Raw genomic sequence first — 9,627 nt, 5'->3', positions numbered from 1 at the left:
ATTTGTGTTGCAGTGAAGTGTCAGGAAACCTTGGACTTGAACAAGGCTCCCTTCAAGAGCGTACACAACGGCAGGGTATGTTCTTCATGTGGCCCCCAGAGATTTCTTTCACTTATTTTAGACTAGGTTAATCCAAGTTGCAGGAAAAAAAACCCACAAACAAACAAAAAAATCCAAAAAGAACCAAATAAAGAAAACTCCCTTTCCCCCTTAAAAAGATGAGGAGTACTGCATTGACTTGATAGGTCACCAGCCATCAGAAAATCAAATAATAACTGTGTAATTTAGGGAAAATGGAGGGAAGAAAGGATGATTTTTGTTCTCCCTCCCCCCCCCCCCCCCCGGATTAGCAAATGGAATCAACAGCCCAGGTGGTTAAATACAAGAGAGGAGAGGGATGCAGAGCATAAAGGTGTGCCTTTTGGGGAGGGTGGGCAGGTATTAAACACCTCCACCGCGTCACAGCAACTGAAAACTAAGGCTGTAGAGTAGAATAAGCACCCCTAAACATAGCTCAGTGCGGAGGAAAAGCGCTTCATGGACAACTCTAGATCAACCTGGGCAACATTTGAAGAACGTCACCTTGAATAAATTACAATATTTTCTCAGAATCCCTATAGGCAACAAACTGGGCCTTCCAAACACAAAGCACTAACAGCGCTGGATCACGTTTTAATGGAAAAAACACAAGAAAGCCACTGACTTACAGAAAATTAAGAGTGGCCTCAATTCCCGTGAGAAATATCTGGTTCTATTTACTTTGACTAACAGGAACACGGCACCAGTGCTCGGAACTGGAAAAGGGAGGCTTTTCCGCAGCGCAAACCCGCCGCAAGGCAACGGTCTGCTGGCCTCTGCTGAGCCAGGGGGAACGCTGAGGGGAACTCCCGGGGGAAAGGGAAACCCAGAGAATTCAACAGCCAGAGCAAAACGAACGAAAACCTACTTCTTATCAACGTCATTTTGTGGAAAAGAGCTCCCTAAGTAAAGGCAGAGATTTTTTGTTTGGGGGTGAGCAGTTTGGAGAGAGGTTCTGAGAAAATGAGAGGTGTCTCTGAAGGACCCTCTGGTTGACAACCTCAGCCAGGTGACCAAATGCACCCTGAAAGTCACCAAAGATCAGTTTGCATTACACAGAGTTACTGGGGCGCGTGCAGTGGACGCCGTCTGACAAAATTCTTGAAAAGTCATGCTGAACACATGAAAGGACGAGGCCAAGACTGGTGGGGTCTTGATGATTCAGTTTTCTGCCAGTATTTTTTATGCTTTTACAGAATATAATAAAATCTCTGTCAACTAAGTATGTAGATGAGCCAGTGTTGGACGTGGTGATAAACGAGGACCGTGTGACAGAGTGGGGTACTCAATCCAGCACGGGCGTAGACCAGGTCCCATAAGGACTCTTGAGCCTCAGGTGATAAAAGGGGAATCCTTCTTACTTTAGACACAAATATCACAGGTTTTCTGTTGGATTAAATTACAGCAGAAGTGGAGCAGATCAAGTTCTAGCATAGGAAACAAACCCCCTCAAGCTTGCAACAAGGTAAAAATCAACTGAAAGATACAAAGGTGTAAATAATTTATTTCTAAATAAGGCACCATTAGGCTGGACCAAAGAAGGGTTAACACACACGTCTCAAGCCTAACAGAAGCTAGACTGATATCTACAGACACAACTGTGGTATTAGTATTACCTTTGTATCTTAAAATTACTTGTATTTTAATTCTTCTGGCAAAGTTGTGGCAGCGTTTCTGGCAGTGGCCACCAGAGGAGGAAGGCCACCAGCACCCCGGTGGTGTCCCAGCCCTCGTTGCCCCGCTGGGACGCTGCCCGCTGCCACCCCGACCGAGGCGGCAGCAGGAAAACCAGCCAGGTTTGTGCGAAGCAATGCAGATGTTTACCTAATTTAGCTCATTTCATTTCTAAATACATCACCTAATTACAGTAATGGATGGCTTTCAGACAGGTTCAACGAGCAGAAAGGGAGGCTCAGCAAACACCGAACCACAACCCCTGAAGACTGGAACAAGCTCGACCTGAATGCATCTTCAGCCTGGAGACAGGCTTTTCTTAATTGAGAACTAGCAGAATTCCATTGCAGCATCTTAAAACTCTGGGCCAACTCAAGACTTCACACGTGCGGAACCCCCCTGTGGTGGTAAATAGTAAGTATTATGGGGCTCGATGCTCAACTTCAGCCAAGCCAAAGCCACGGCTAAGACTCTTGAAGCTTTAAACATCAAAATCTTACTGTGACAATAAAGAAGTCACATGGCTTTTAATACTGATGATAAAGAAAGGCACCATATTTATTTATGATAGGCTCAGTAATTCTACATGGAACGCATTTTCTATGCACTTTGCTTTATGATAGCGTTATATACTACTGGTATTTGTGCAGAGTAACTCCAGAAAGTAAACTAGTTACAGAGCGATGTACATGGTAATCTACCATAAAATATGCATTTCTAATTTTAAGTAGAAGTCTACACAAACCTAAACACCAGACACTTTAAGATACATTACCTACACTCCGAGATACATTTCATAGTTTGTGTGTGTTAAGTAACCACTAGCACTACCATCTAATAAAACAAATTCTCTTACGCTGCTGCCTTCCTTGATTCGCCCCCCCGCCCCCCCCCCGGATACTTCTTAAAACTTTTTAGCTTCCTTGCAGCAAGCTTAACAGCTAGGAAATTAAATGCAAAATATAATTCTGGCCCAGTCACAAAGCTGTATTTTTCCTTCAGATAAGTGTCACCTCAATGATAAAAACCAAATCAGATCAGACCCAACTAACCTGTAGAAGACGCTAATCCTGCCAACTGAGTAAACACAGAAACTACAGAATTACAGAAAAATAATGCTCTAGAAAAAGTTAATCTGGAAAAATCTTCTACTAAAGCAGTCATCCCAATGCAGAATGAAATGCACAGGCAGCTTTTCCCCAGAGCCCTCCCCTGCAGAGACTTTCCAATCTGTTTGGCCAGTTTGCTCCAGAATATCAGCAGAGGTTTCATGATTCCCGGTCGGGAACTCTCCTGCTCCAATTTAAATCTTTCTGTCCTCTTCTGCACAGGCACCTCAGCACGTTTGGTTTTTTCCCCCTTCATACACAACATTTTCTAGACCCCATCATGGCTTTCACAGAAACCACGACTGATCTAATGTCGGTTGGACTCAGCTGTGCGTATTTCTCCATCCGTGTCCCAGAACAGCGGGACGTCACCCACTCTCACCTTTGGCTTTTCGCGCGCCCACATGGCGACTCGCATCCAACATCCGCATGTCCTGTCCTGCTGAAAGGCTCCCTACGAGTGGTCTGCCTTGTATTTGGCCATTATTTAGTCTTGATAAAGACCTGAATATTTGACTATTTTCAGCTATATCACCTTTATTTGAGACTGTTTTGTCAATGCGTGAGAATTGTTGTACACACTGACTCTGCCTTGTAGTCCACCTCCATTCCCCACCACCTTGATGCCACCTGAAAATTTAGGATCTGTGCTAGCTCAAGCCACTTCTCTAGACAGCAGCAAGAATGCCACCTGAGGATGTTCAACATCTCCCTAAAAATCAAAACACCTTCCCCTTCTCACTTAAGTAAAAAGCCCGATATGCAAAGAGTAAATTGATAAAACCATAATTTGCCAGATCCACAATGGTTGCTGCACCCTTCTTTGTCAGCGTCCAAGAGCTTGAAGTAAAAAATTTGGAATAAAGCAGAGGCAAACCAAGTCAAGTCATTTCCCAGATTTATTTTACGCTTTATCCGAGGCCCCTCTACCATCGGTAGATGCTACGTGCTTCTCCCCGTTTGATCCAAGGGCTTGCCCAGCCTCCGTCAATTCTCAGCAGTGTCTGCTGGTGCGACGACAAGTGCTTTAGCCAGTCCCTTAAGTATCCTCAGATTAAAACCATCAGCCCTTTTAAAGCAGGCAGGACTCTAGCAGTAGATCTCCTAGGTTGAGATCTTACCCATTTTCTGCTGGTATTAATTGTGCTAACCATCTGCTCACTTTTGATTTTTTTTAATTGAAAACAAATGCAAAAAGTCATTGAACACTTCAGTCTCATTTGCTAATAGCTCCCTGCTTCCCTCAAGTAGCAGGCCAAACACTTTACTTGGTCTTCCTCTTATTACTAATGTACTTACCAATCGATTTCTCTGTGTCTCCTGCTAGTTCCATCTTATTTTGTGCCTTACTTCCTTATTTTGTCCTTGTGCGCTGCTGCTATTCCCTTTGTACTCTTTCTTCTGAAGCGAGCTGCCCTTGTTCTCTTTTCTTTCTTTTGTTTAAGGTCCTTGAATGTCCAGTCTGTGATGTTGCCATGCAGGTTTCACCCATCTTCTTCCTCTTCCCGATGCGGAAACTTCTCTCCTCTTTGATTAGGGACAGATCTTTGCAGTTTTATATTAAACTTCTCTCCTGTAAGAACTCAGCTGCCAGGTTATGAAACCCTGTTTTCTTGAAGGGCACTGCTTTCATTTTGCAGGTTTTCCTGTTTTTTCTGGGGGTTGTGGTTCAGCACCTCCACAGTCACTCGTGCTTACGCTATCTCACAGCTTTGCATCATGACTCAATACCACCCTATCAAAATAAACATCTAAGACCTTCTTCCCCCCTTTTCCCTATGTTCAAAAGTGTCAGCTCGTTGCAACAGTTTCGCTGTATTTGTCCCCAAAGAGGTGCCTGAGGAGTTATGTCCTTATGTCCCAGACACCGACTGTCCATAGACCAGGATGTTCTAGACTCTGCTTTGTCCCACAGGTGGGAACACTTTATCTTAGTGGGGCTTGTTACCCTGATTTGAAGTCCTATGAATTTTTAAAATGCAGAAAAGCACATTTATGACAAACAGTTATTTGGTAGTTAGGAGGAAGAGAATCAAGAGTGTCAGTGAGTAAATTCTCTGATACTTCACTTGAGGCGATAAGAACACGTATTAAAAATGAAAAATGTTTATTAAATCTTGGCAGCTCCTGGTAGAACCAAACCTGTCAGCCTTCGTGGTGACACAGGTGGGACATCCAGTTTTCCAAGTGACTGTTTGGGCTCCTAAGGAGGATCTATTTTTTATCAGATTTCCTTGACCAATATTTCCCTGCTTCAGTGCAAGATTATACTGTACCTCTTAGACCATTATAAGGAAATTAGGAACTTCCTTATAACCCATTTGTGCTGAACCGCACGACCTTTTATGTATTATCTGTCTTTGGTAAGGCTAGCCCACCAGCCAATCTGTGCTTTATCTACAATACGTGGCTTTATTCATCTGGTGTGGTAGAAGAGATTATCCGTACCTACTGGAAATACCAGGTTTAGTAGTTAATCTGAACACCATTATGGTATTCCTTATACTTGAAGCTTTGACATACCTCCTACAATCAAACGACTTCAGTTCACTGCTCTGACACGTAAAGGTGCAACTCTCCTTCTGCCTTGTTCAAGTTTAAAAGGAAAAACCACATCCCTAACACCAGAAATCCTCTCTCATAAAAAAAAAATAAATGTAGGAGGAAGTGTTTGTTTCTTTAAATTCACACGTTCAGTGTAGGTAGAATTGTAAATCGCATTGTTGCCTTATGAATATTCTGGGCATATAGTATCCCCTCGTTTATGTTGCTGGGATTAGGGCAAAAAGAAGTCAAACTGGTGTAATGAATCTTGAAAATTGCTGTGTGAAGATAAACTTATTTCATGCCCAGAAATCAGGAAATACCAATCCTTAACCCACATTAAAATTAGTTTACTTTGGGAAAAGTTGCTTAAGTGAGAATTTCTTCACAATTATTGTACATTCAAACTACTTTTCTATAAAATCATAAAACTAGATTCACTTGTGAGAACAGTAATGGTATATAAATGGTATATAAATACGACCCACCCCCTCAGGGGGACAACAAGAACATAAAGACTCTATACAGATAGGATGTGGGATTCCACCTTAGGCCTGAGGGATACAGAACAACTAAGATATTTCAATATTTAAGATACTTAATATTTTCAACTCATTCTTCACTTCACCTGATAAGTCTTCTGTGCCCATTCATGGCTCCTGGGTAGGGAAGCCATCACTTGGAAGTGCTGATGGCAGAGCTCCCTGGCTGTGAAGTAAGTGAGATCTCCTCTTGAACAAATCCTCTTCACAAAAACACAAGGATCTGTAATTTTTAGGCCTTTTTGTATCCTGGTTTTCTCACCACCGTCATTTTCACCCTCCAAGAGCAGCGTGATTTGAGGACATACAAATACTTCAAGCAGGGCCTCTACATTTGGGCAAGCTGTGCTAATACATCTGAATCCGTGTGATAAACCTGACCTACAGGTTAATCCATTTTACAAAGCCTAAAAAGAGATCAATTTTCTCCTTAAAACAGATAGCCCCAGTAAAATTTAACGCGGTATTTCCAACTCTTACAGCAGTTACAAGTTTTTAGGGTCGGATTATTCAGTGTAATTCAGTGGCACACTGAACCCATTTAACTGTCGTGAGGTTCAAAACCCCTATTTCGGTACCTTTCCTACAGCGACAGGAAAACGTCGGACCTTTTTCATTTAAAAAATACATTTTCTTACTTGACACTGGAATACACATGCTACTGACAAAGGGAACACACCTGGACAATGAAGCAATCGCTTAATCAACACTAAAAGGTGCTCACGTAGTTTAAGTCTGTAAAACTCCCCTCCCGGCCCCCCTCAGAACGGACAGAGCCATCTGACAGCCAGCGGGAAGCAGAAATCCCTCATCCTGTGGAAAAAATATACATATATAGAGACACGTTGAAGAAAGGAACCGTGGGATTTAAATCTCGGACCTTCTCAAAATAGAGCAAACCAAAGCATCCTGGATATTTGATTTAATACACAGCCTCCATCTGACATACCAAGGAAGAGCCGCTCGGTCTGTTGGATTTATTACAGCTTTACAAAGTGGGGGTTTTTTTTGACAGTAATTTTTTCTGTGAATAACAACGCTGGTGTTTGGAGCAGGCTGTGAAGCAGAGGCTCAGGGTCCTTGGCCTCTCTGTTTACAGTTATGCTGCCACTTCTCATGTTGCCTCTGCAGGTCATATGGGAATAGTCCAAAATGCACCACTACACATTTTTGTCTCCTCAGAACAGTGTTTTTCACACTATTATAGTTAGGAGTATGCCAGAGTTTACACTTCAGATTTTATTTTTCAGAGGTGCATAATTATATAAAATTTACTTCCCACTCAGCTGCCTATACACAACTGTACAAAGAACTTAAACATATTTGGTTCATTGCTTTTGAAGTCAGATATTCCGCTCTATTTGTGATTTGGGGTTACAGCAGCACAGGATACAGGGCTTTCCAGTTCTGCATCTGCACACGGCCGTCACAAAATTGGAAAGAAATCCCTGTTTCCCATTCTTGAAAGCTGGGTTTCCTGCTGGAGCTGAACACTCTGCATTCCTCCCCCTAACAAATATCGGAAAAAAAATTGTTTACACTCTTTCTTTGTTGCCATCAGATTCCAATGTCACATTATCTTCCACTGTTTATCCATCTGAGGAACATGGGAAATGTGAAATGATTTTTTTGTGTGCCTGTCCAACAACGCTAATTTGACATTTCTGTTATTTCTGACCAGCCCAAGCAATTACGGGACACAGAGCAGAATTTACACCAAGCTGCTTGCAAGGAAAGCGGCGGTTCTTGTGGTAGTAGTAATTACGATTCATCCCAGCAACCACCCCCTCTGAGCAACTGGAACTGCCATTTCAGTTGCTGCCACCAGTCAACCCATAGCTCAGCTTCCTTTTAAAAAAAAAAAAAAAAAAGATACCCAAAGATACCCACAACTTATTCTCTGATAAACCCTGAACTTGGAAATCCCCTACTTTCACCTCCACCGCATCAGTTCTTGCGCCCCAGGGGTCAAAGTTAAGCACACGCTTCCAGGAAGAAAAGTTTTCTGACCGTTTAAAGGAGAGTTACTGCTTGTGGAGGAGTTTAGGAGCCTTCTGCATCTTCTCATTATTACTAGAACACCCATTTTAACCAAAATATACATCAACATAATTACAGAAAGACAGTAATATTGCAGGATTTTATATGAAATGCATCTTGTCCATAGATTCAAATAATCTCTGCTACTAAGAGAGTTCTGGCCACTGAGATTTTAGGGTTATTAGTGCTCAACAGATGGGGCTTAAAGATCCAAGGGGCAAAAGAGTTTTGTTCTCTTGGGAAAGTTAAGCTTTAACTCAACGCCTCGCTCAGAGAAGACTCGACAGCCCAACGCTACAGGGACTCAGCTGCACCTTCAAGAATGTGGCCATTTACTTAGAAAACAAGTGTTTGTTTGGTATCATATACTTCTGGATTTCAGTTATTTATGTGAAAACATCTAATTTGTTGGCGGAGATAATTCTCTGCCCAATCTCATGCTATGCTGATGTCCCATGTGGCAGAGGTAAGAAGAAACTCAACAGCAAACTGCAGACCACGCGACAAGAGTTTGCACGAGTGAAGTTACCATCAACCATACAACTGTGGAACTATTTGGAAGTAAATACAGACTTTAGACACATAGATGGGGTTACATCATCAGATATTTCACAGAAAATTGTAGGTTCAAGAATCCCTGTAAAAAAACAACCACTGGCCACTTGGTCCCAAGTGAGTCCTATGGAAAACTGCTGAGGTTTATGCTGTGGTTGTGCGTTCTGAAGGGTAGAAGGTTCCTTGATGGTTCCTCAGCCAAGGACAGCAGAAATCCACATTGAATACTTAGTCAACAAGCCTCATATGGGAGGATAATGGCTCTAGGTATTTTTAGTCAATAAAAAGGAAAAAAATACCCAAGTGTGTCTGACAAAGAGGGTCTGGAAGATTGGAGGATTTTGAAATGTTAAGACAGAAAGCTTCTTATTTCATTCAATTTGAGAGGTGAAGGGGGAACTGTGCCACAGTTTGGAGGCAAGAATAAAAATTCCATGAAACGGTCTCATGAGACAACTGATAGCACTCATCCATAGTTGGTGACACTCTGACTCTTTCATGAAAAAGGCAATTTTGCTTCCCAGAAAAAATATTCTGGCACTGGGGATTCAAGAGGACAAGGCTCTCACGGCGATTTCTGACTTCCTAACCCATATTAATATCTCCAGTTATCAAATCCAGAACTTCAAACTGTGACTTTGTTACAAAGAGGATTCTCAAAAAAAATACAAAAAGCTCTCTCCTCTGTCACATATTTACAGCTGAAGAAATCCCGTCCGTTTAGCCAATTCTTTCCCAATAAAATTTCCCATTTTAATGCAGCTTAACAGAAAGGTCTTATCAGGAATGAAGGTGTATTATACATCTCAAACCTATGCTAGCAGCTGGAGATACTCTGAAAATCATTTGAAATAACGTTTTAATCACAAAATAATCACTTAAAACTAAAATCTTGATACAATAGACTGGGACAAAAGATTGAGAGCAATTTTTTAGTCTCTAACAGAGTATCTAAAGTCTTCCTTTATGGTGTATTTTTGTTCATTTCATCAGGTATTTTCTTTGATATATATAAAATTGACCTCGTGCATGGGACCTGAAATACCTGAAATCCTATTTGCCCTTTTTAAAAAGCAAGCCTGAGT

General features: G+C 41.9%; 1 protein-coding gene across 10 annotated transcripts in view; it reads right to left on the bottom strand.

Moving 5' to 3' along the window:
- MGMT (O-6-methylguanine-DNA methyltransferase) overlaps window positions 1–9,627 on the bottom strand; it is a 202,007-nt gene that overhangs the window by 127,595 nt on the left and 64,785 nt on the right. The window lies entirely within an intron of this gene.

Source organism: Rissa tridactyla, chromosome 6 (assembly GCF_028500815.1).
Source record: "Rissa tridactyla isolate bRisTri1 chromosome 6, bRisTri1.patW.cur.20221130, whole genome shotgun sequence".
In the NCBI taxonomy this organism is placed as follows: domain Eukaryota; kingdom Metazoa; phylum Chordata; class Aves; order Charadriiformes; family Laridae; genus Rissa; species Rissa tridactyla.
The sequence above is the reverse complement of the archived record's forward strand: the minus strand, read 5'-3'. Positions and strand labels throughout refer to the sequence as shown.